A 25,960-nucleotide genomic window follows, 5' to 3' on the forward strand; every position below is an offset into this window, starting at 1 on the left:
GGAACCACAGCATCTGGGGCAGGTTTAACTGGGAGGGCAGGAGACAGAGCGATGGGGTTAGGTAGGGGACCAAGCACAGGCAGCTGCTTCCCACAGCACCCCCATCTCACAGGGATCCCCTGACCACCACCAACCAAGTAGCCCCCCCATGACACCCTCCATACCCCTTTCCTCAAACCAGTAGACCCTGGCCAGTGCCCCAGCCCGACCCCTGAACTAACCACTAGACCCCACCCCCCTCCCAGAGCCAGGGAGAGAACTCATGAGTCCTGGCTCCTAGCCCCTCCGCTCCAGGTACTCCCAGAGCAGCTGCCAGACCAGGAGGCCGGCAATAAGGGATGGTGGCCAGAGCAACAAGGCTGGGCAAGAGTACCTGGACGCTGCTAGTCATGACTATGCCATCACAGACCCCACCAGGCCCCTGCCAGAGACAGAGACCACAGGGGCAGCAGCTAGACCAGGGGGCTGGCTTAGAATCGCCAACCCTCCCAGTTTGGCCGGGAGTCTCCCGGAATCGGGCTCGATTTCCCGAAGGCTACTGAAGCCAAACGGGGAGATTTTAGGCTCTAAAAGTCCAGCAGCGCAGCTGGGCTAAGGCAGGCTCCCCCCTGCCCTGGCTCCATGCCGCTCCCAGAAGCAGCCTGAATGTCCAGCAGTGGCTTCTAGGAGGAGGTGTGGCCAGGTGGTCTCCATGCGCTGCCCCCGCCCCGAGCACCGACTCCACAGCTCCCATTAGCCAGGAACGAGGAACCACGGCCAATGGGAGTTCCGAGGGCGGTGCTTGCAGGCAGGGCCAGCGCATAGAGCTGTCTGGCCACCTGTGAGCCTAGGAGCCATTGCTGGACATGCTGCCACTTCCAGGGGCCACCCAAGGTAAGTGCCGCCCGGCTGGAGCCTGCGCCCTGAACCCCCTCCCACACCCCAACCCCCTGCCCCAGCCCTGAGCCCCCTTCTGCACCCAAACTCCCTCCCAGAACCAGCACCCCGAGACCCCTCCTGCACCCCAACCCCCTGCCCCAGCCCTGAGCCCCCTCCCACACCCAAACTCCCTCCCAGAGCCTGCACCCCAAACCCATGTCTGCACCCCAACCCCCTGCCCCAGGCTTAGCCCAGAGCCCCCTCCCACACTCCAAACCTCTTGTCCTCACCCCCCCCAACCCAGAGCCTGCACCCCCTCCCACACCCCAACCCCCTTTCCCAGCCCGGTGAAAGTGAATGAGGGTGGAGGAGAGTGAGCGATGGAGGGAGGGGACGGGGTCTCGAGGAAGGGTGGGGCAGGGGAAGGGACAAGGGTGTTTGGGTTTGTGCGATTAGACAGTTGACTGCTGCCTGGGTTATGGAGATCCAGGCCAGGAAGTCTAGTTGGGCTATGGGGATAAACCAGCCCGCCCAGGGCCCCTCCAGCTCCACCCCCACAACCCCCATCAGAGCCCATCTCCAACCCCCTAAGAGAGCAGGCGCAGCCAGCCACTCCCCCTCTCACTCCCCCATGCTGAGCCCCCATGGCCAGAACATCACAACCCCCCACTAAGGCAGAGGGGGGTAGGTGGCCTGCTGTCTCCTGTGTGCCCCCCCCATACTGAGGGGGCTGGACCCCCCCATGGGGCCAGCATCCCCTATTGGAAGACAGCCATTGTGTCAGGGGGCTGCCCCCTAACTTGTACACCCCAAAACCTCAGCTGCCCCCTTAGCACCCCTACGTAGCCAGCACTGATCCCATCCGCTCTGAGAAACACAGCCACGGGGCAACAGTGCTATAGGAGCGGGGCTAAGATGGCTCCACCCACTGCCATTGGCTCCGCCCCAGGTTGGGAAATGGGGTATGAAAAGCATCTCCAGCTACAGCTGTGACAGGAACCCATCTGGGATGTGGTCCTGGCTCTGGGAGGGGAGTGGGACCTAGTGGGTTAGAACAGGGGGGGCTGAGAGCCAGGACTCCTGGGTTCTCTCCCCAGCTCTGGGGCAGAGGGTCTGTCTCTCCTGCTCTGTCCCTATCTGCTATTATTCTCTTTCTTTTCTTCCTGGGCCCCCCCTGGCACAAGCATCTGGAGACCCAAGGAGACCATCTCCCCCAGAGGCCAAGAGGCTGCCTCTGCTAACTGCAGGGGGATCCATTTAGAGTATTTGTGTGGGGGGAGTTGAGCTGACCTGGTCCTGGAGCAAATTTGCTGATGCACAAAGATTTTCCCCCTCCTTCCCTCCAACCTCTCAGATATTCCCTGGCTCTTCCCCTAACAACCATGCCGTGAACCCACATGTACTCACACTATCCTAGCCCCAGGGACATGTTCAGCCTTCTCTGAAGAGGCCCACTTGGGACAGGGTCCACTTCCTGTCCTAAATGTGTGGGAGGCTGTTCCCCAGATGCCCCACTCCAGAGGTGGCTGCATCCCAGCTCCAGGATGCAGAGCCATTGTTATCCTTATAAGAAGCACACAGGGGAAAAGGCAATACGCCACGTTTATTGAAGATACAACAATGCATATACACACACATACACACACACACACACACACTGTCCTGCCAGTTGATGTTATAGTTACCAGTCCAGAGCCGGATCAATCTAGTGGCCAGCTAGGTTGATCATGGGTAGGGAGGAGCCGGGTTCTGTTGGTCGCAACACGATGCTCCAGGGAAGTCTTGGCAAGACGAACCCAAAGTTTCATGGCAAGGCATCCTGTTTATATAGTGATTCTCTTTCATTGGGACCAATGAGTTTTGCACCATCATGTTGTAATCAACTGTTGTTTGACGAGAGCTTGTTTTCTTAAATTGTCCTTCTCATCCTTTATCTTGTTCTTTCATCAAGTCTCTCAGCGAGTTACCCCATGCTGGTTATGATCACAGCTATCTTGTCCCCATTGATAGGTGCCTGTCTCATCTTTAGAGTCGTCAATCTGCCCTCTTTTGACATTTCAGTAGGGGCGTGTTGCAATCTTCTGGCGCCCTTGTGTCTGTCCTCTGTTGGGTGATGGCCTTCACACTTACCTTCCTCATTCACACACAAAACAGAATTGATTTACACAGAACATTTGAACAGGAACATCAAGTTGCAGTGCAAAAGAAAAACAATCATGGCATTCTTTTACTTATTTTAAAATGCTAAACCTACAACAAAGTGGTGACCCTAAAAGATCTGTTACTGCCTTGAAATCAGCTCAGACACAGATTCTGGCTGATGCGTCTCTACCAGTGGCCCATTAGGCCATTCCTTTCTGCTATTCAAAAAGAGTGGCTGGCAGGATATGGTTAAATCATACGCCAATACATTTAATACATGCTACATTATTATTCTTTATCCTTCATTCTAAATTATACAAAATACAAACATAAAATCCTACTACTACACCATCCCTGTGAAGTGTTGTGTGGCGCTGAGAGTGTGGTAGGGTGTTGGTGATGTCAGGACTCCTGGGTTCTCTCCCTGGAGCTGGGAGGGGAGTGGGGTCTAGTGATTAGAGCATGGGGGCTGGGCGCAAGGACTCCTGGGTTCTAGCCTTGGCTCTGGGAGGGTAGTGGGGTTGAGCACTTGTGGGAACTATTCAGCTCTAGAAGGAACAGAACCCAGGAGTCCTGCCCCCCCTTTAAGCCTTCTCTCTCACCTTGCCCCCAGCTTTCTGTTGTTCAGACCCCACTGCATCAACATCTTAACACCCTTGTCTTGGCTCCACAGGCCCGGTGCCCGGGGGTGGGGGACATCCACGGGCCAGCCCCCCTTAGGCTCTTGCACTGTTACCAGGGGAAGCCACTTGGCTTCTCTGCCCCCTGGGACCGAACCTTGACCCCTCCAGCCCTCTGCTCCCCGCTGGGTGCTCCCTCCAGCGAGTTCACCTGTGGGACCGTGAGGGAGATGTGTACCTCCAGAGGGGGTCGTGCCCCTGCAGCATCTGCCAGGGCTCCCAGCCGGTGGGGGAAGGGCAGGCGGGTTTTTTAGGTGGCCAGGCCTTGGGCAACCCGGAGAGCAGAAAGCTGCAGCTGTCGGGTTCCCAACTCTCAGGATTTCATCAGCAGGCTTGTGACAGTTATTGTTTTCCTTAAAGCCCCAGCAACAGGAGTCCCGGGGCTCTGGGATGGTTCGGTCTTGCCAAGAACAAGGGAGTTTCTAGCCTTCCCCACAGCACCTCAGCCAGCAGGTGGCCAATACACAGCTTGTGTCTCTACAGACACTCATGGGTTCTGGAGAGCCGCACTCATGAGTCTGGAACATGTGGGGCTGGACACTGCAGCCTGGAGAGCCCCAAAGTGATGCATGTGACACAACTCCTAACGGAGGATGCGGCTCGGGATGGGCCCAGGGGTCTGATGCAGGGGGCAAAGAGGATAGGGATAATGGGCTGGTTGGGTTGGCTCCAGGGGGCAGGGAGGGGGCGGGTACCGGGTGTCATGGACTCACAGGTCATGCCCACTCCTGGCCCCATAAGGTCCCTGTGGGAAACCCCCTTCAATGTGACAGCCCTTCTCGAGGGTCCACTCTTGGGGGTTAAGCCCCTCTGCCACCTGGAACCGCACCTCTCTGAGCCTTAGCACGCCTCTGGACCCCCGGGGCCTCCATTCCCAGAGGGAATAATGCCACCCTGTTCTCTAGACCCGAGCGACTCTAAGCCGTATAAAACAGGAGGAACACAGCACAGGAACCTCTCAGGGCCTGGCCTCGCTCAGTACAGTACATCTAAGTATCTCCTGCATCCAGGTAGGCTCTGCCTGCTCCCTCTCTCCAGTCCAGAGACCTGCGCTTTCCAGTTGGGCATCCGATATCACCGGCCCCAACAGCTCCTCCCCTGTCCTTTGTCTTCCATCCCAGGTAAACAGGTCGCTGGGGCCCTCTCTCTTCAGTCCTTTGTTCCCCTCTGGCTGGAACTGGTTGGTCAGGTCACCGGGGTCCTCTCTCCTCAGCCCATTGTCCTCCCACTGGCCAGAACCAGCTGGCTGCCAAGCTGGGGTGGGCCTCTTAGTCACCAGGTCACCAGTTGTTAGGGTTCCCAATCTCCAGGCATTTGTCTGGGGGATCCCAGCTGCCGGGCGAGGTCACACCTGGTCCTCTGCAACAGCAAACCCTTTCCCAACACCTTGTTAAACATGCAGCACACAGGGAAACTGAGGAGCGCACACACTATTTATGTAAACCACTACAAAAATCCCCAACTTCATCACACCAGGCTGGATGGGTCAGATCCGGGGGGCCAGGGAGTGAGCAGGTACTGGGCTGGACGGGTTAACTCCGGGGGGGCGGGTGCTGGGCTGGATGGATCAGCTCCACAGGGCAGGGAGGGGAGGGTACCAGGTTAGAGGAGTGTGACAAAGTGGGAATATTCTTAATGTTTTCTCTGAATTCTGTGTGGGTGCCTCAGTTTCTAGGTGGTGGGATAAGGGTGTGTGATTGTTGCAGGTGTGATGCCATCTTCACAAAGAATGGCCGACACCCTGTCTCCTGGCAACTGATGGCTGGGCCCCTCCCCTGCAAGGTGCCAACTGAAGGTGCTGGAGAACAAAGAGATCAGGTGGCCTCTTTGCCCAGGAAAGAGACAAAGGCCAGAGACAGGGCTAGAGAGTGACTGAGGTTTGGCTGGTGGAAACGAGTCAGGCTGTGGTTGGGGACTCAGGGGGGAAAGGGTTCCAGGGCCCTGGGCTCTGGATGCCCTCCCCCAAGATAGACTTTGCTGAAAGTCCCTGATTCCTGTGCTAACAAGCTCTGTTCTACGCTGTGCTCCTGTCGACTAATAAACCTTCTGTTTTACAACGCTGGCTGAGAGTCACAGCTGACTGCGAGTTTGGGGAGCAGGGCCCTTCGGGAGCTCATGGTGAGAACAGGGCTGCTGAACGCTCCGAGGTCAGTCCCAGGAGGCGTCGAAGTCAAGGAGGCTTCCCCTAGCAGAGTGTGCCCTGAGGGGAGTCACACTAAAGAGGGTCCTGCCTGGGTTTGATTCAGAGCAGTTCCAGAGCACTGAGCCTGTGACCTCCGTGACATCTGGTGGCAGTGGTGGGATGACTATACCCCGTGGACGGCTGGCTACTGAGAGCACCAGGAGCGTCCTGCAGTAAGTGACTGGGGAGCAGTAAAACAAAGGGGATTAGCGAGAGACGGGCGTGCTGAAGGCTCAGTGAGATGCAGTTCCGGGAGGCGGAGGAGCCTACGGCTTAACCCCCAAGAGAGGTTGTGACCCCCGAGAAGGGCTGTCACACTGAAGGGGTTCCTCTCAGGAACCTTAGGGTGCTGAGATAGCACGGGGCCTGTGGGGCCATGACAACTTGGAAACAGCAAAGTGATGGTCTATCACCATCTCCTTAAGAAGGACATTGTAAACCTGTGCAAAAAGAGAGGGTTACGCATTGGAAAGTTCACGAAAGCACAGTTAACCATGCAGCTGGAGGACGAGGACCGCTTTAAGCAGCAGATTCCTGACCCAAATGGGGCTACAAGAGGATCTGGGAGCAGCTGGTGCGGTAGCCAGGCATCCCCAAGACTCCAGTCCCCAACCAGACGGGGGTCTTCACGATCGGGTTCCCCATCAGGGGATCTGAGCTGGATGGGATTGGAGCTGAGTCCGAGAGAGCTGGAAGACAGTGTGAAGGAGCGAGAGGACCATGAAAGACAGCGAGAGCCTGAGAAAGAGCTGCAGGAGAAGCAGCAGCAGCATAAGCTGGCGATGGTGGAGTGGAGAGGCATAGGGGATGTGACGTTGCAGTCTATATGATTTTATAAAAATATGCTAATGAGTGAATATAATGTAACTGGAATATGCTTCATGCAAAAGGTCTCTTGTAAGGTATCATTAGAAAGCTTATAATCTACTTGAGTGTGATTTGTATAAATGTATCACTCTTGTATCTAAAACTAGAAATATGAAATATAACTCTGAGGGCCTATTGTAATTATGCAAAGTGTGGGCCATTAATGGTGGTTTGGAATCTTGATGACTCCCATTAACCAGGACAATTGACTGCAGATGGCTGTGTTTTACCTGAGTTTTCCTGTATACGTGTGTGCTGGCAAGTGGGCAATGAAGTCTTGCAGTGACATGTGATCATGAGGACCCATCATGAAGAATCCCCTAGCTACCACTTGAGCTGGAACAAGAGCTGTACCAGGGGAAAGAATTGTGCACAGGCCTGGAAGGTGTCCAGTTTGAGGAAAAAAATTACTGAAGCATCTCTGAGGGTGAGATTATCTGTATTCAGTTTGATTAGACATAGATTTGCGCGTTTTATTTTATTTTGCTTGGTGACTTACTTTGTTCTGTCTGTTACTACTTGGAACCACTTAAATCCTACTTTCTGTATTTAATAAAATCACTTTTACTTATTAATTAACTCAGAGTATGTGTTAATACCTGGGGGAGCAAACAACTGTGCATATCTCTCTATCAGTGTTATAGAGGGCGAACAATTTATGAGTTTACCCTGTATAAGCTTTATAGAGGGTTAAACGGATTTATTTGGGTTTAGACCCCATTGGGAGTTGGGCATCTGACTGTTAAAGACAGGAACTCTTCTGTAAGCTGCTTTCAGGTAAACCTGCAGCTTTGGGGCAAATAATTCAGACCCTGGGTCTGTGTTGGAACAGACGGGAGTGTCTGGCTCAGCAAGACAGGGTGCTGGGGTCCTGAGCTGGCAGGGAAAGCAGGGGCAGAGGTAGTCTTGGCACATCAGGTGACAGCTCCCAAGGGGGGTTCTGTGATCCAACCCATCACAGGGGACTTCCCAGGGGTGAGTGGGGATGGACTCCAGGGTGCCAATTCCGTAGGGAACCTTCATACTAAATTGCTGCCCCTGGTTAAAGAGGGGGGGATGTGGATGCCCACCTCACTGCTTTTGAGCAGGCTAATGATTTGAACCAGGGGGACCCTGCAGAAAAGCCCCGCTATCTAGCTCCCTTGCTGCGTCCCAAGGCCATAGACGCTGTCAGCCAGATGAGTGGGGTGGTGGACAGGATCCCACTGCTGGCCCCAGCAAATATGTCTGCGTGGAGTCTCCTGGGCTCAGGCCCCTCGGACCCCCAGTGGGAGCGGAAGGTGGTGGTCAATAGGGAGACATTTCTGGGGTGGTGAGACCCTGGGACAGAGAGAACTGTTGTCAGGCCCCGGGTGGTGCAGCCTGATCAGATGCTGTAGGGCTGTGTGACCTTGTCCCTGGGTGAAGGTCCCAGGGATGAAGCCCCTTGCCCTGCCTATGGCCTGGATCCCTGTGCAGACACAGGAGGGGTCGGGCTGGCTGGTAGTTGGGTTCTCCAGGATATCGGCTGTGAGGTCCTGTTGGGGGATGACTGTGTCTTTGTGGGATAGGATCCAGGCCCTGCTCCTGTAACGGCCGAGGATTTGAATTTGAATCTAGGGAACCAATCGGCTAAGATAGAAATGGTCAGTGAAAATGCAAATGACCTGGCTGGCAGGGGGAGGAGCTGCTGGGCACAGGATACCTGCCTGCCTGTAACCAGAGCCCTGGGGCTGAGTGGGACAGAGAGATGCTCCCTGCCCCCCTGCACACTGGAAAGGGGGCTCTCTCTGGCTCTGATGCTGTGACCAAAGTAGCGAGCTTCCTGCCTACCCCCACTAAGCCTGCAAGGACAGCATGGAGCATGGTGAGAGCTGAGACCCCAGCTGAATGGGGGGACACACAGGCAGGGCAGGTCGGCTGCCAACCGGGTTTGCCTTGTCCAGAGGTGTTGCTGGGAAATGAATCCACGGCAGGGACGGGGCTACCAGGGACAGGGCTCAGCAGGGCAGTGAGCCCAGGCCCAGCCAGTGAGAGGGAACAGGTCCCACTCCCTTCCCCAGCAGCTGAATTTCAGACCAAGCTGCAGAAGGATCCCTCCTTGGAGAAGCTGAGGGAACTTGCTGGCCACAGCGCTGCAAACCCCCTCGGGGAAGGCTGCAAGGCAAGATTTGTGTGGGAGAAGGGATTCCTGTACCGGGAATGGGCTCCCCCAGGGGAATAGAACTGTGGGGAATCAGGAGGCAGCTGGTGGTGCCCCAGAAGTACCGCTGCAGGCTATTGTACCTGTCCCACGATGTCCCTCTCTCAGGACACCAGGGGATCCAGCGCAGCGCAGCAGCTGCTGCAGAACTTTTACTGGCCCGGAGTCTGTGACGCAGTCCAGCAGTACTGCAGGTCCTGTGACCCCTGCCAGAGGTCGGGGAAGGCCCAGGATAAGGTGAAGCTCCCTTGAGACCCCCACCCACCATAAAGGAACCTTTCCAGAAGGTGGCTATGGCCATAGGGGGCCCCCCAGTCAGGGAAGAAATACATTCTGGTGGTGATGGATTTCGCCACCCTCTACCAGAGGTGGTGGCTGTGTCCTCCGCCGAGGCAGACACCATGACAGACGCGCTGCTGACCATCTTCAGCAGAGTGGGGGTCCCCAGCAGAGTGGGCATCTCCAATTTCATGTCAGCCCTGCTCGGGAGTTGTGGGAGAAATGTGGGTTCTGGCCCACCTGGGCCTCTGCATATCACCCTCAGTCCAACGGGCTGGTGGAGAGATTTTATGGAACCCTGAGGATGATGCTGAGGACTTTTATGAATCAGCATCTGCAGGACTGGGACAAGTACCTGCCCCACCTGTGGTACAGGGAAGTGCCCCAGGAATCCACAGGGTTCTTCCCTTTTGAGCTGCTGTATGGTAGGAGAGTGAGGGGATCCCTGGACCTGGTAAGGGACGATTGGGAGGAGAAGGGGGAAGATCCTCTGGTGGATCTCTTCTCTGAGATGGGAGCCAATCCTCCCATCAGGTGTCCCCCGTTCAGAGTCACTGAGAAAACAGCCCAGAGCCTGGAGAGAGAGGTCAAGGACATGCTGGCTTTAGAGGCGATCCAGTCGTTCAACAGCCCATGGGCCTCACCTGTGGTGCTGGTCCCCAAAATGGATGGGTCGATCCAATTCTGTGTCGACTATCGGAAGCGTAATGTCATCATTCAATGCCTACCCCATGCCTAGGCCTGGTGAGATTCTAGACAAGCTGCGGGGGCTCATTACCTCTCTACTATGGATCTCACCAATGGTGACTGGCAGGGGCCTTTGGATCCAAATGCCAGGTTGAAATCTGCATTCACCACCCCTTTGGGTCTCTTTGAGTTCCTGGTCCTGCCTTTCGACCTCAAGGGGGTGTCGGCCACCACCCAGCGCCGGGTGGATTGGTTACTGAGGGGGATGGAGAATTTGGCCCTGGCGTACATTGATGATATCTGAGTCTTTAGCCAGACCTGGGAGGAACACGTGTCCAGGGCCGGCTTTAGCAAAAGCGGGGCCCGATTCCTGGGGGCGGGGCTTGCTGCAAGCCCCGCCCCCAGGAATCGAGCCACGCCGCGGGGGGGGAGCCACGCCGCGGGGGGGACGGAGGGGGGGGGGGACACGGGGAGACCCGAGCCGCGCCGCGGGGGGGACGGAGGGGGGGGACATGGGGAGACCCGAGCCGCGCTGCGCCGGGGACGGGGGGGGTCAGGGGGAAACCCGAGCCGCGCCGCGGGGGGAGGGGATGGGGGGGGTCAGGAGGAAACCCGAGCCGCGCCGCGGGGGGGGGGACATGGGGAGACGCGAGCCGCGCCGCGCCGCGGGGGGGGACGGGGGGACACGGGGAGACCCGAGCCGCGGGGGGAGAGACATGGGGAAACCCGAGCCGCGCCGCGGGGGGGACGGGGGGGACACAGGGAGACCCGCGCCGCGCCGCGGGGGGGTGGGACCTGAGCCGCGCCGCAGAAGCCGCGCGGGGGGGGACGGGACCCGAGCCGCAGGGACCGGGCCGGGCCGGAGCCGCTGGGGCCGCGGGAACGGGCCGCGCCTCCCCGGAGCCCTTCTCCCAACCCCACCACCCCAGCTTACTTTGTGCTGCTGGCCCGCCCCTGCTTCCTCTCAGACTTCCCGCGAATCTCTGATTCGCGGGAAGCAGGGGAGGGGGCGGAGTGTGCAGGGGAGGGGAGGAGGGGCAAGTGAGCTGGGGGCGGGGTGAACAGCTGCAGCGCGGGGCCCTCTTGGCGCGGGGCCCAATTCAGCCGAATCGGCTGAATCGGCCTAAAGCCGGCCCTGCACGTGTCCCAGGTGAAGAGGGTGCTGCGCAGCCTCAAGGAGGCAGAACTGATGGTAAAAGCTGGAAATTATAAGGTGGGGATGGCAGAGGTGTCGTACCTGGGCCACAAGATGGGGAGCGGCTGCCCAAGCCCAGAACTGGCCAAGGTGGAGGCGATCAGAGGTTGGCCCATTCCCCAGACCAAGAAACAGGTCCAGGCCTTTAACGGAATGGCAGGGTACTACCAGAGGTTTGTATCCCACTTTAGCTCCCTAGCTGACCCCATCACTGAGCTACGTAAGAAGGGTAAGCCAGACGAGATGGTCTGGACCGAGCAGTGCTAGAGGGCTCTCTGTGCACTGAAGGAGGCTCTAATCCAGGGCCTGGTAAATCTGGTAATCCCAGACTTTGCCAAGCCCTTTACAGTGTTCACTGACGCCTCAGACACAGGGCTGGGCGTGGTGCTGATCAGGGCCAGCTCCAGCATTTCTGCCGCCCCAAGCAAAAAAAAAAAAAAAAAGCCGCGATCGGCGGCGGCAGTTCAGCGGCAGGTCCTTCGCTCCTAGAGGGAGTGAGGGACCTGCCGCCCCCGAATTGCTGCCCCTCTCCCTTGGCCGCCCCAAGCACCTGCTTGTTAAACTGGTGCCTGGAGCCGGCCCTGGTGCTGATGCAAGCCGATGCTAAGGGGGAGAGACACCCCATCGCATACCTGAGCAAGAAGATGCTGCCCTGGGAGCAGAACTATGGTGCCATAGAGAAGAAATGCCTGGCCATGGTGCAGGCCCTTAGAAAGCTGCAGCCATATCTATTTGGGTGGCGCTTCACTGTGTACACTGACCACTCTTCTCTGACTTGGCTGCATCAAATGAAAGGGGCTGATGCTGAGATGCTGGTGACAGACACACCTGGTCAGAGGGTGGCCAAGGTCAAGATGGGGGCTCTTAACCAAGAGAGCCTGAATCACAACCCTCCAGACTGGAGTGCTGGGAGAAGACCCGATCTCAGTTTGAACCCCAGGGGTATTGGGGTGGCAAAAGGGCACGGGCTGCATAAACCTTCCCACATACAGCCTGCGAGTGCCATCAAGCCCACCAGACCTAAGGGAGGGCTTGAAACTGGAAGGCCTCGGTGTAACTCCCACCAAGGAATGGGAGAGATGCTAGGGTGACCAGATGTCCCGATTTTATAGGGACAGTCCCGATTTTTGGGTCTTTTTCTTATATAGGTTCCTATTACCCCCCACTCCCTGTCCCGATTTTTCACATATAGGTTCCTATTACCCCCCACTCCCTGTCCCGATTTTTCACACTTGCTGTCTGGTCACCCTAAGAGATGCTGGGGCATCCATGGGAACGTTGGTGGGTTCGAACTTCCCCAGGTCACCGGCTAAAGTGACCCCACTCAGTTCAGTCTCGAAGGCGGGAGAGATGTGACGAAGTGGGGATGTTCTTAATGTTTTCTCTGAATACTGTGTGGGTACCTCAGTTTCCCCTATGCATTTCTTAAGTATCTAGGTGGTGGGATAAGGGTGTGTGATTGTTGCAGAGCCCTAGAGGTAAGGTTGATGCTGTCTGCACAGAGAATGGCCGACACCCTGTCTCCTGGCAATTGATGGCTGGGCCCCTCCCCTGCAAGGTGCCAACTGAAGGTGCTGGAGAACAAAGAGATCAGGTGGCCTCTTTGCCCAGGAAAGAGACAAAGGCCAGAGATGGGGCTAGAGAGTGACCGAGGCTTGGCTGGGGGAAACGAGTCAGGCTGCGGTTGGGGACTCAGGGGGGAAAGGGCTCCAGGGCCCTGGGCTCTGGATGCCCACCCCCAAGATGGACTTTGCTGAAAGTTCCTGCTCTCTGTGCTAACAAGCTGTGTTCTACGCTGTGCTCCTGTCGACTAATAAACCTTCTGTTTTACAACGCTGGCTGAGAGTCACAGCTGACTGCGAGTTTGGGGAGCAAGGCCCTTTGGGAGCTCACGGTGAGAACAGGGCTGCTGAATGCTCCGAGGTCGGTCCCAGGAGGCATTGAAGCCAAGGAGGCTTCCCCTAGCAGAGTGTGCTCTGAGGGGAGTCACACTAAAGAGGATCCAGCCTGGGTTTGATTCAGAGCAGTTCCAGAGCACTGAGCCTGTGACCTCCGTGCCAGTGGGTATCGGGCTGGCTGGGGGGCAGAGAGGGGGCTGTACTGGCCTGGCTGGGTCGGCTCTGGGGGGAGCTGAGGGGGTGTGTACCAGGCTGGATGGGCTGGGTCCAGAGAATGGGGAGGGGGCAGGTTCTACGCTAGATGTGTCGGCTCTGAGGGGCGGTACTGGGCTGGATGGGTCCGGGCCTGGGGGCAGGGAGCAGGCGGGTAGTGGTCTGGATTGTTCGGACCGGGGGACAGGGAGGGGGTGGGTATCGGACTAAATGGATCGACTCTGGCGCGGCAGGGAGGTGGCAGGTGCGGTAAGAAGGGCAAGGCGAGTGAGGCACTTGCCTCGGGAGCACGAAGCTGAGGGGCACAGAAAAGCCCTGGAGCGTCTCTGCCTGAAGGAAAGCTGCGCGCGGCTCTCCCGGCTGCTGCTGCCTATGGCCACAGACACCGGCAGCAGGCTGAGGCAGCCGGCTGCTGCACATCAGGAGGGGGAGGAGGCACACACGTGCTTCGCAGCCTTCCCCTCCCCTGGCACTAGGGTTACCATACGTCCGGATTTTCCCGGACATGTCCGGCTTTTTGGGCCTCAAATCCCCGTCTGGGAGGAAATCCCAAAAAGCCAGACATGTCCGGGAAAATAGGGAGTGAGGGACCGGCGGTGCTTGGCCGGGGGCTGGAGCCGCTGGGGCTGGCAGTGCTCGGACGGAGCCGCCGGGGCTGGCGGTGCGGGGCCGGATCCGGCGGTGCGGGGCCGGGGCCCAGGGCTGGCGGTGCTCGGCCGGGGGCCGGGGCTGGAGCCGCCGGGGCTGGAGCCGGCGGTGCGGGGCCCTGGGCCGGCGGTGTTCGGCCCGGGGCCGGCAGTGTTCGGCCCGGGGGTCGGGATGGGGCCGGCGGTGCGGGGCCGGGGTGCTCGGCCGTGGCCGGAGCCGGCGGTGCGGGGCCCGGGGCCGGCTGTGTTCGGCCGGGGGCTGGGCTGGGGCCGGCCAGGGGTGATGGGACGGGGCCGGGCCAGGGGTGCTCGGCCGGGAGCGGCGGTGTGCTCGGCCCGGGGCCGGGGCCGGAGCCACCAGGGCAGGAGCCGGCGGTGCGGGGCCCGGGGCCGGCGGTGTTCGGCCGGGGGCCGGGCTGGGGCCGGCGGTGCGGAGCCGGGGGCCGGGGTGCTCGGCCGAGGCCGGAGCCAGTGGTGCGGGGCCCGGGGCCGGATGTGTTCAGCCGGGGGCCGGGCTGGGGTCGGGGCCGGGCCGGGCGGTGCTTGGCCGGGGGCTGGGCCGGGGCCCGCCGTGATCGGGGCCGGGGCCGGGGGCCGGCGGTGCAGGGCCGGGGGCCGGTGGTCTGGGGCAAGAGCCAAGCCGGGCAGGAGACGCCGGGGCCAGAGCCGCGCCTCCTCGCGCCCCCCCGCCCCAGCTTGTCTGCTGCTTCAGGCTTCCCGCGAATCAAATGTTTGCGGGAAGCAGGGGAGGGGGAGGGGCAGGGGCAAATGTTTGCGGGAAGCAGGGGAGGGGAAGGGGCAGGGGCAGGGGGCGAAGCGTCCAGGGGAAGGGGCGGAGTTGGGGCGGGGCGGGGGCCCGTGGAGTGTCCTCTTTTTGGACACTTAAAATATGGTAACCCTACCTGGCACCCACCTGGAGGAGACACCAAGGGGGCTTCCGGTGGGAGACAGGATAATCTGCAGTGGACCTCACTCACCTGAGCAGCTGCTGGGGCTTCGGTGAGTGTTTGACCCTGTGATCTGCCCCCCCCCCCCCCAGCCACCATTCCTGCAAACACTGGGCAAGGGGCAGCCCCATCCCCCATCCCCAGTGCGGCTATGGCGAGGGACAGCAGGGGAGGAAGGAAGCCACATGTGATGGTAGCTCCCTCCCCCCCAGCACCCAGAGCCCACACTCCTTCGGCCCCTAAACTCTGTCCCAGAGCCTGCACCCAGCCTTCTGCACTCCCTCCCAGAGCCTGCACCCCACCCCGTGCCCCAGCCTGGAGCCTGCACCCAGCACCCAAATTCCTTCCCAGAGCCTGTACCCCCACCACCTTCCCCCACACCGCCTCCTGCACCCAAACTCTGTCCCAGAGTCTGCACTCCTCCACCCATCCTGCACCCCCACCCTGTGCCCCAGCCCGGAGCCTGCACCCAGCACCCAAACTCCATCCCAGAGCCCAACCTCTCAACCGTCCTACACCCCAATCCCCTGCCCCAACCCAGGGCCTGCACCCCAGACCTCCTCCCCCCACCCAAACTCCCTTGCAGAGCCTTAGGCAGGTGGGGGGCAGAGTTGGGGGGGGGCGGGCTCTGAGAGTTCTGGGCACCACCAACATTTCTACAAACCTGCCGCCCCTGATACTTGGAGGGGGGGTGAAGAGGCGAGCAGCGAGTCGGTGGATGGAAGGGGGCATCCATTTTCAGTATTTTAATTTTTGGTACTGCATTGATTGACTGCTGTGTGCATTAATATAGTGACCCCCTGAGTCTTTGAATGAGGCTTTATATTGGGGGGGGGTGAGGAGGCGAGCGGCAAGTCGGTGGCTGGAGGGGGGCAAATCTCCCAGATTCAAAATCTGGTGTGTCTGTTGGTCCTTTTTGCTGCTTTTCTCTGGGCTCGGGGTTGTCCCAATGCTGCAAAGAGGGTATTCCCAAAGGAAGGTGCGTGCTTCTAATCCCCTCTGCTCTTCTCTAGTCAGCCCACTTGACAAGTTTGATTGTCCTTGGTCTGGCTCCCAGCCCCTCTCCAAGGGTTGCAGCTGTCTGGAGGTGCTGCCTTCCACACCTTCCTTATTCACACAACAGGGCAATTGATTACAAAGTAGGGGGAAGATCTTATTCTAACTTCTAGCAAAAAGACATTTTTCTTTTACCTTAATTATACTACCTTAGGGGCCCACTATAACACATTACCAAGGTTCAATACAAAGTCATATAAAAGTTATACAAAAATGCATCATGCAGAGATTTATCTACAACTGCATTGATTGACTGCAGTGTGCAGTAATATAGTGACCCCTGGGGCTTTGAATGAGGCTTTATACTTGGGGGGGGCGGAGCGAGGTGAGTGGCGAGTCGGGGGGCAAGCGGGGGGGCAAGCGGCGGGTGGGCAAAGAGGCGAGCAGTGAGCCAGCAGGAGTTCTAGTATGTTACATGCACTATGATGCACACCTTATATGTATTAGTTGATTTTGTACGCGGAACTTATGATTCAAATAAATAAACGTTCTATTAAGAACATAAGAATGGCCGTACTGGGTCAGACCAAAGGTCCATCCAGCCCAGTATCCTGTCTACTGACAGTGGCCAATGCCAGGTGCCCCAGAGGGAGTGAATCTAACAGGTAATGATCAAGTGATCTCTCTCCTGCCATCCATCTTCTGACAGACAGAGGCTAGGGACACCATTCCTTACCCATCCTGGCTAATAGCCATTAATGGACTTAACCTCCATGAATTTAGCCAGTTCTCTTTTAAACCCTGTTATAGTCCTAGCCTTCACAACCTCCTCAGGCAAGGAGTTCCACAGGTTGACTCTGCGCTGTATGAAGAAGAACTTCCTTTTATTTGTTTTAAACCTGCTACCCATTAATTTCGTTTGGTGATCCCTAGTTCTTGTATTATGGGAATAAGTAAATAACTTTTCCTTATTCACTTTCTCCACATCCTCTATCATATCCCCCCTTAGTCTCCTCTTTTCCAAGCTGAAAAATGATCATTATTCTTGTTATTTATGTATTTTTCTTTTTTTTACAAAGTAACTACTATGAAATTATATGGAGGGAGGAGGGTGCAATTTTATATTCTTGCCTCAGGCGCAAATAGTTAGTTACGGCTCTGGCTGGCTGGGTCAGATCTGGGGGGCAGGGAGGGGGTGGGTACTGGACTGGATCGGTCGGCTCTGGGGAAGCTGAGAGGGGTGGGTTCCATGCTAGATATGTCGGCTCTGAGGGGCAGGGACGGGGCAGGTACCGGTCTGGAGGGATCAGCCCTGGGGGGGTAGGGAGGGGTAGTTACCAGGCTTGCTGGGTTGGATCTGGGGGGCAGGGACAGTGCCAGTGCTGTGCTGGATTGGTCACCTCTGGGGTGCAGAGAGGGGGCGGGTACCGGGCTGGATGGATCGGATCCCAGGGTCAGGGAGGAGGCGGGTGCCAGGGCTGAATGGGTCAGATCCAGGGGGAAGGGAGGGGATGTGTATCAGGGTGGAGGGGTTGGCTCTGGGGGGCAGGCAGGGGGTGGGTACTGGCCTGGATGGGTCAGCTCTGGGGAGTTGGGTGGGGCCTGGAGTGGGCGGGTTCCAGGCTGGATTAGTTGGCTCTGCGGGACAGGGAAGGGGCAGGTACTGGGCTGGACAGATCGGTTCTGGGGGATAGGGAGGGGGCGAATACTGGGCTGGATAGGTCAATCCTGAGGGGCAGGGAGGGGGCAGGTATCGACCTGGATGGGTCGCCTCCGGGGGCAGGTGTTACCAGGCTGGATGGGTCAGGTCGAACAGTGAACAGCAGAGGCTAACACAGTGGCGGATTAATAATTTTGCCGCCCCTAGGCTGGGAAATAATTGCTGCCCTGGCCCCGCCCCAACTCTGCCCTTTTCCCGCCCCCATTCCAAACCCCTCCCCAAAGTCCCCGTGTCACGGACTCACAGATCGTGCCCACTCTTGGCCCCGTGCGGTCCGTGACGGGGGTCCCTTTTAGTGAGACAGCCATTCTCGGGGGTCCACTCTCTCTCGGGGTCAGGCCCCTCCACCTCCTGGATCCGCACCTCTCTGAGCCTTAGCACGTCTGTCTCTGCCGTGGGCCCCCTCAGGGAGTCCACTCGCTCTGGACCCCTGGGGCCTCCACCCCCGAAGGGGTTGATGCAGCCCTGTTCTCTGGACTGGAGTGACTCTCAGCCAGCATGAAACAGGAGGGTTTATTGAGAGTTGAACACAGCACAGGAAACTCTCTGACCCTCAGGCCTGGCCTCCCTCAGCCCAGCACATCCCAGTCTCCCTGCATCCAGGTGGGATCTGCCTGCTTCCCCTCTCCAGCCCAGAGTCCCCCTGCTCGCAGTTGGGCATCTGAGATCCCCGGCCCCAGGCCCCGCCTCTGTCCATTGTCTACTCTCCAGGTAAACAGGGTCGTAAACCGGGGCCTCCTCTCCTGCTTCTGTCCTCTGGCTGGAACTGGCTGGTTAGGTCACCGGGTCCTCACTCTGCAGCCCATTGTCCTCCCACTGGCCAGAACCGGCTGCGTCTCCTCAGCTGGGCCTCTGGGTCACCAGGTCGCCAGGTCACCAGTCGCTGGGGTATCCATCCTCCCGGCCATCGGCTGGGTCCCGACGTCCTCTCTCCGGCCCTCTGCAAAACACACTCCCTCTCCCCTCACCTCGTTAAACCAGTAACACCCAGGGAAACTGAGTCCCACCCCCTCTGCATGCAAACCATTGAAACTCCACAGAAAACAAGAAAACCCCCCACTTCGTCACACCCCGCCCCAACTCCGCCCCCTCCTTTCCCCTATTGGATCCCTTCCACAAATCCCCGGCCCCGCCTCTTCCCCCCGCGTGTGGCGTTGCCCCTCCTCCCCCCTCCCTCCCTGCCCCGCGAAACAGCTGTTTCGTGGCGCAAGCGCTGGGAGGGGAGAGAAACAGGACGCCGCAGCGTTCTTGCAGAGGAGGCAGAGGTGAGCTGGAGCACGGGGGCGGGGCATAGAGGGGAGCTTCTGCCCCTGAAAATTTGCCGGCCTAGGCAATAATACGGTGCTGGGCTAACAGAGGGAGTTTGCCTGGGATCTGTCCGAGAGGTGGTACACTAAGTGCTGCATTGGGGGGCTGTATTGGTGAGTATCTGAGAGTCTGTTGCGGGGACAGTTTGTCAGTTTGACCGTGTGCTTGATTGTTTGATTGTTTGTTTGAAAAGTGTGAACTGGGAGTGCTTTGTTTCAGGTGGGCCTTGAGTGGGCCTGACTATTATAAAAAGGCAGTCAGCAGCGAACCAGCTGAGCGGCGAACAGTGGAGGCTAACAGAAGGAGTTTGCCTGGGGAGAGCCCACTGAGGCTTTCATCTTGCGGGCTTCTGTGAGTTGCTGCATCAGCTGAGGAAGCTCTTAGAAGGAAGAAATTATGGAAGGTGAGCATTCAGCTGTTGTAACCTGCACAGGTTGTGCCATGTTTGTCTTTCTTCCACAGGACAGAAGTGACTTTGTCTGTACAAAGTGCAAGCTGGTCTCCATATTGGAAGAGAAGGTTCGAGGTCTGGAGCAACAAGTATCGACCCTGCGTTGCATAAGAGAAAATGTAGATTTCCTGGACAGATGTCAGGATATGCTTCTACGGGCACAACGTTCTGAAGAATTGGAGCAGATTGCGCAGAGGGGACAGAGGGACGGTGAAGAAATTTGGCAGCATGTGACCTCCAGAAGAAGAAAGAGGAGCGTCCATGTACCAGCAATGGAGATACAGGTGAGCAACTGTTTTCATGTTCTCTTCACAGGTACTAATGCGGAGAGTGGACTAGAGGATACATCTGAGGGAAGGGAGCAGAAGGAGACTCCACCGATTGGAAGGCATGAGATGCACTGTCCTAGGGATGGGGGTTCCACGACCACCGCTCCCAAGAGAAGGAGGCGGGTGGTGGTGATCGGGGGCTCCCTCCTCAGGGGGACTGAGTCCTCTATCTGCCGCCCCGACCGGGAAAACCAAGAGGTCTGCTGCTTGCCAGGAGATAAAATTCACAATGTGACAGAGAGACTGCCGAGACTCATCGAGCCCTCAGATCACTAACCCTTCCTGCATCTAGTCCAACCCCCAGCTCAAAGCAGGACCAATCCACAACTAAATCATCCCAGCCAGGGCTTTGTCAAGCCTGACCTTAAAAGCATCTAAGGAAGGAGATTCCACCACCTCCCTAGGTAACCCATTCCAGTGCTTCACCACCCTCCTAGTGAAAAAGTTATTCCTAATATCCAACCTAAACCTCTCCCACTGCAACTTGAGACCATTACTCCTTCTTCTGTCATCTAGTACCACTGAGAACAGTCTAGATCCATCCTCTTTGGAGCCCCCTTTCAGGTAGTTGAAAGCAGCTATCAAATCCCCCCTCATTCTTCTCTTCTGCAGACTAAATAATCCCAGTTCCTCAGCCTCTCCTCATAAGTCATGTGCTTCAGCCCCCTAATCATTTTTGTTGCCCTCCGCTGGACTCTTTCCAATTTTTCCACATCCTTCTTGTAGTGTGGGGCCCAAAACTGGACGCAGTACTCCAGATGAGGCCTCACTAATGCCGAATAGGGGGGAGTGATCACGTCCCTCGATCTACTGGCAATGCTCGTTCTTATACAGCGCAAAATGCCGTTAGCCTTCTTGGCAACAAGGGCACACTGTTGACTCATAACCAGGTTCTCGTCCACTATAACCCCTAGGTCTTTTTCTGCAGAACTGCTGCCTAGCCACTTGGTCCCTAGTCTGTAGCAGTGCATGGGATTCTTCTATCATAAGTGTAGGACTCTGTACTTGTCCTTGTTGAACGTCATTAGATTTCTTTTGGCGCAATCCTCTAATTTGTCTAGGTCCCTCTGTATCCTATCCCTACCCTCCAGCGTATCTACCACTCCTCCCAGTTTAGTGTCATCTGCAAACTTGCTGAGGGTGCAGTCCACGCCATCCTCCAGATCATTAATGAAGATATTGAACAAAACCAGCCCCAGGACCGACCCTTGGGGCACTCTGCTTGAAACCGGCTGCTAACTAGACATGGAGCCATTGATCGCTACCCGTTGAGCCCGACAATCTAGCCAGCTTTTTATCCACCTTATAGTCCATTCATCCAGCACATACTTCTTTAACTTGCCGGCAAGAATACTGTGGGAGACCATATCAAAAGTTTTGCTAAAGTCAAGGAATAACAGATCTACTGCTTTCCCCTCATCCACAGACCCAGTTATCTCCTCATAGAAGGCAATGAGGTTAGTCAGGCATGATTTGCCCTTGGTGAATCCATGCTGACTGTTCCTGATCGCTTTCTTCTCCTCTAGGTGCTTCAGAATTGATTCCTTGAGGACCTGCTCCATGATTTTTCCAGGGACTGAGGTGAGGCTGACTGGCCTGTAGTTCCCCGGATCCTCCTTCTTCCCTTTTTAAAAGATGGGCACTACCTTAGCCTTTTTCCAGTCATCCGGGACCTCTCCCAATTGCCATGAGTTTTCAAAGATAATGGCCAATGGCTCCACAATCACATCCGCCAACTCCTTTAGCACCCTCAGATGCAGCTCATCTGGCCCCATGGACTTGTGCTTGTCCAGTTTTTCTAAATAGTCCCGAACCACTTCTTTCTCCACAGAGGGCTGGTCACCTCCTCCCCATGCTGTGCTGCCCAGTGTAGCAGTCTGGGAGCTGACTTTGTTCGTGAAGACAGAGGCAAAAAAAGCATTGAGTACATTAGCTTTTTCCACATCCTCTGTCACTAGGTTGCCTCCCTCATTCAGTAAGGGGCCCACACTTTCCCTGACATTTTTCTTGTTGCTACCATACCTGAAGAAACCCTTCTTGTTACTCTTAATATCCCTTGCTAGCTGCAACTCCAAGTGTGATTTCACTCCTGCATGCCTGAGCAATATGTTTATACTCCTCCCTGGTCATTTGTCCAATCTTCCACTTCTTGTAAACTTCTTTTTTGTGTTTAAGATCAACAAGGATTTCACTGTTAAGCCAAGCTGAACAGGAAGCACAGGCCGCATGGCAAGAGACTATAAAAGGCAGCTGCATCATCTCCATTTTCTTCAATCCTGCTTCTTACCTCTGGAGGAACTTTGCTACAAACTGAAGCTCTGAACAAAGGACTGAATGACCCATCCAAGCTGTGGCTGTACTCCAGAGACTTAACTTACGCCAGCAGTTTATTCCATCACTGCTACAAGCCTGAACCAAGAACTTTGCTATTACTGTATGTAATCAATTCCATTTAACCAGTTTTAATTCTCATCTATATTTCTTTCTTTTTATGAATAAACCTTTAGATTTTAGATTCTAAAGGATTGGCAACAGCGTGATTTGTGGGTAAGATCTAACTGGTATATTGACCTGGGTCAGGGGCTTGGGCCTTTGAGATTGGGAGAACCTTTTTTCTTTTACTGGGGTGTTGTTTTTTATAACCATTCGTCCCCATAAGGAGTTGCATTGGTGGTGATACTGGGAAACCGGAGTGTCTGAGGGAATTGCTTGTATGACTTCTGGTTAGCCAGTGGGGTGAAACCGAAATCCTCTCTGTTGGGCTGGTTTGCTGTGCCTTAGTAGTAAAGGAAACCCAGCCCTGCTCTAAGCAATTTGTCCTGAATTGATATTCTCAGTTGTGTCCCGTCAAAGGCCGCTTTGTAACAAGGTGTTACCAGGCTAGATGGGTGAGCTCCAAGGGGCAGGGAGGAGGCGGGTACCAGGCTGGATGGGTTGGCTCGAGGGGCAGGGAGCTGGTGGGTACTGGACTGGTTTTGTCAGGTCTGGGGGCAGGGAAGGTGTCGGTACCGGGCTGGATGGGTCGGTTCCTGGGGGTGCGGGGGGGTGTTACTAGGCTGGAAGGTTGGCTCCGGGGGGCCGGGTGTTACCAGGCTGGATGGGTTGGGTCTAGGGGGTGGTAAGGGGGCAGGGTACTGGGCTGGATGGGTCAGCTCCTGGGGCAGGGTATTGAGCTGGATGGGTCGGCTCTGGGGAGCGGCTGTTACCAGGCTCAATGGGTCAGGTCCAGGGGGCACGAAGGGGGCAGGTTCTGGGCTGGATGGGTCAGCTGTGGGGGATAGGGAGGGGGCGGATACCGGGCTAGATGGATCCATTCCAGGGGGCAGGGTGGGGATGGGTTCCCAGCTGGATGCATTGTCTCTCGGGGGCACGTACGAAGCTGGATGGGTTGGGTTCTGGGGGCAGGAAGGGGGCAGGTTCCAGGCTGTATGGGTAAGCTCCAGGGAGTGGGGAGGGGGCGGGTACTGGGATGTATGTGTCGGCTCCGCGGGGAAGGGATGGGGTGGGTACCAGGGTGGATGGGTTGGATCCGGGTGGCAGGGGGCGGGTACCGAGGTGAATGGGTCACTTCTGAGGGGCCAGGAGTGAGGGGCCAGGACGGGTGGGTACAAGGCTGGATAGGTCAGCTCCGGGGGGGCAGAGAGGGGGCAGGTACTGGGCTGGATGGGTCAGCTCTGGGGGGTACTGAGGAGGCAGGTACCGGGCTGGATGGCTCGGTTCCGGGGGGCAGGGAGGTTGGGATTCTGGGCTGGATAGGTCGGTTCTGGGGGGCAGGGAGTGGGCAGGTACCAGGCTGGATGTGTTGGCTCCAGGGGGCAAGGAGGGGGTGGGTACAGGGCTGGATGGGTTGGCTCCAGGAAGCAAGGAGGGGGTGGGTACAGGGCTGGATGGGTTGGCTCCAGGGGACAGGGAGGGAGTGGGTACAGGGCTGGATGGGTATGATCTGGGGGGCATTAAGTGGGTGGGTACCAGGCTGGCTGGATCGCCTCTGGGGGGGCTGGATGGGGCCGGCTTCTGTGCTGGTTCAGTAGGCTCCAGGGAGTGGGGAGGGGGCTGGTACCAGGCTGGATGGGTGGGCTTTGGGGGGCCAGGAGGGGCCAAATACTGGCCAGGATGGGTGGCTCAGGGGCATAGGGAGGGGGCAGTTACTGGGCTGGATTGGTCAGGTCTGGGGGGGTAGGGAGCGGGCAGACACTGGGCTGGATAGGTCAGATCTGGGGGGGCAAGGGAGGGGGCGGGTACAAGGCTGGATGGTTTGGCTCAGGAGGGCAGGGAGGGGGCAGATACCGGGCTGGATGGGTTGGCTTCGGGAGGTTGGGAGGGGGCGGGTATAAGGCTGGATGGGTCGGACATGGGGGTGCAGTGAGGGGGCGGGTGTGACAAAGTGTGAGGTTCTCTTGGTTTTTTCTTGTTTTTTTCCAATGGTTTGCATGCAGAGGGTTGGGACTCAGTTTCCCTGGGTGTTACTGGTTTAACAAGGTGGTGGGAGAGGGAGTTTGTTGTTACAGAGGACCAGCGAGGGAACTTGGGACCCTCTTCAGTGTGACAGCCCTTCTCGGGGGTCCACTCTCTCTCGGGGGGTAAGCCCCTCTGCCTCCTGGAACCGCACCTCTCTGAGCCTTAGCACGCCTGTTTCTCGCCGTGGGCCCCCTCAGGGAGTCCACTTGCTCTGGACCCCCCGGGGCCTCCACTCTCAGGCTACATCTACACTACAGGGGGAGTCGATTTAAGATACGCAAATTCAGCTACGTGAATAGTGTAGCTGAATTCGACATATCGCAGCCGACTTACCCCACTGTGAGGACCGCGGCAAAATCGACCTCCGCGGCTTCCCGTCGACGGCGCTTACTCCCACCTCCGCTGGTGGAGTAAGAGCGTCAATTCGGGGATCGATCCCCGAGAGGTCGATTTCTACCCGCCGATTCAGGCGGGTAGTGTAGACCTAGCCTAAGAGGGAATAATGCAACCCTGTTCTCTAGACTGGAGCGACTCTCAGCCAGTGAAAAACAGGAGGGTTTTTTGAGTGTCTGAACACAGCACAGGAAACTGTCAGGGCCTCAGGCCTGGCCTGCCTCAGTACAGCACATCTAAGTCTCTCCTGCATCCAGGTGGGCTCTGCCTGCTCTCTCTCTCTCCAGTCCAGAGCCCCCCTGCTTCCCAGCTGGGCATCTGATATCACTTCCCCCAAGCCCCACCTCTGTCCATTGTCTTCTACCAGGTAAACAGGGTCACCTGGGCGAGAGAGGGACATAGGGAGGGGGTGGGTACCGGGCTGTATTGGTTGGACCCAAGAGACCGGGAGGGGGCAGGTATCGGAGTAAATGGGTCGACTCTAGGGGTGGGCAGGGAGGGGGTGGGTACCAGGCTGGATGGGTCGGCTCCGGGGGGCGACTGTTACCAGGCTCAATGGGTCAGGTCCAGGGGGCGGGTACCACGCTGGATGAATAGGGTCTGGGGGTGCTGGGTGGGGCTGGTACTAGGCTGGATGGGTTGGGTCTAGGGGGCACGAAGGGGACAGGTTCCGGGCTGGATGGGTCAGCTGTGGGGGTGGGGAGGGGGCAGATACCTGGCTAGATGGATCCGTTCCAGGGGGCAGGGTGGGGATGGGTTCCTGGCTGGATGCATTGTCTCTCTGGGAGCACTTACGAAGCTGGATGGGTTGGGTTCAGGGGGCAGGTTCCAGGCTGTATGGGTAAGCTCCAGGGAGTGGGGAGGGCGCGGGTACTGGGCTGTATGTGTCAGCTCCGCGGGGAAAGGAGGGGGCGGGTACCGGGGTGGATGGAACGGAGACAGGAAGGGGGCAGGTATCGGAGTGAATGGGTCTACTCTAGGGGTGGGCAGGGAGGGGGCGGGTACTGGGCTGGATGGGTCAGCTCTGGGGGGCAGGGAGGGGGCGGGTACTGCCCTGGATGGGTTGGCTCCGGGGGCCAGGGTTGGTGCAGATACCGGGCTAGATGGGTCAGCTCTGCGGGGCAGAGAGGGGCTGGTACCAGGATGGATGGGACAGTTCCGCGGGGCAGGGAGGGGGCAGATACTGGGCTGGATGGGTCGGCTCTGGAGGGGCTGGGAGGGGCAGATACGAGGCTGGATGGGTCAGGTCCGGGGGACAGGAAAGTGGCGGGTTTTGGGCTGGATGGGTCGGCTTCAGGGGGCAGGGAGGGGACAGGCACCATGCTGTACGGGTCACCTCAGGGAGGGGGCAGGTACGGGTTGGATGGGTTGGCTCTGGGGGGCAGGAACGGGGTGGATATTGGGCTGGATGGGTCGGCTATGGGGGGCAGGGAGTGACAGGTACCAGGCTGGATGGGACAGAGATGGGGGCAGGCACTGGGCTGGATGGGTTTGCTCCAGGGGGCAGGGAGGGGCAGATTCCAGGTTG

At 57.7% G+C, this 25,960-nt stretch overlaps 1 long non-coding RNA gene across 2 annotated transcripts; it reads left to right on the plus strand.

Annotated features, from left to right (window-relative positions):
* The first annotated feature begins 14,666 nt into the window (after positions 1-14,666).
* On the plus strand, positions 14,667-22,186 carry LOC135976844 (uncharacterized). 2 transcript variants are annotated; one of them, XR_010594135.1, is made up of 3 exons: positions 14,667-14,829; positions 19,264-19,536; positions 21,757-22,186. It is a non-coding gene; the product is annotated as an uncharacterized LOC135976844 (long non-coding RNA). The 2 variants fall into 2 exon arrangements; XR_010594136.1 differs by lacking the exon at positions 14,667-14,829 and adding an exon at positions 18,684-18,914.
* The last annotated feature ends 3,774 nt before the right edge of the window (positions 22,187-25,960 follow it).

This window comes from Chrysemys picta, chromosome 20, assembly GCF_011386835.1.
Source record: "Chrysemys picta bellii isolate R12L10 chromosome 20, ASM1138683v2, whole genome shotgun sequence".
Lineage (NCBI taxonomy): Eukaryota > Metazoa > Chordata > Testudines > Emydidae > Chrysemys > Chrysemys picta.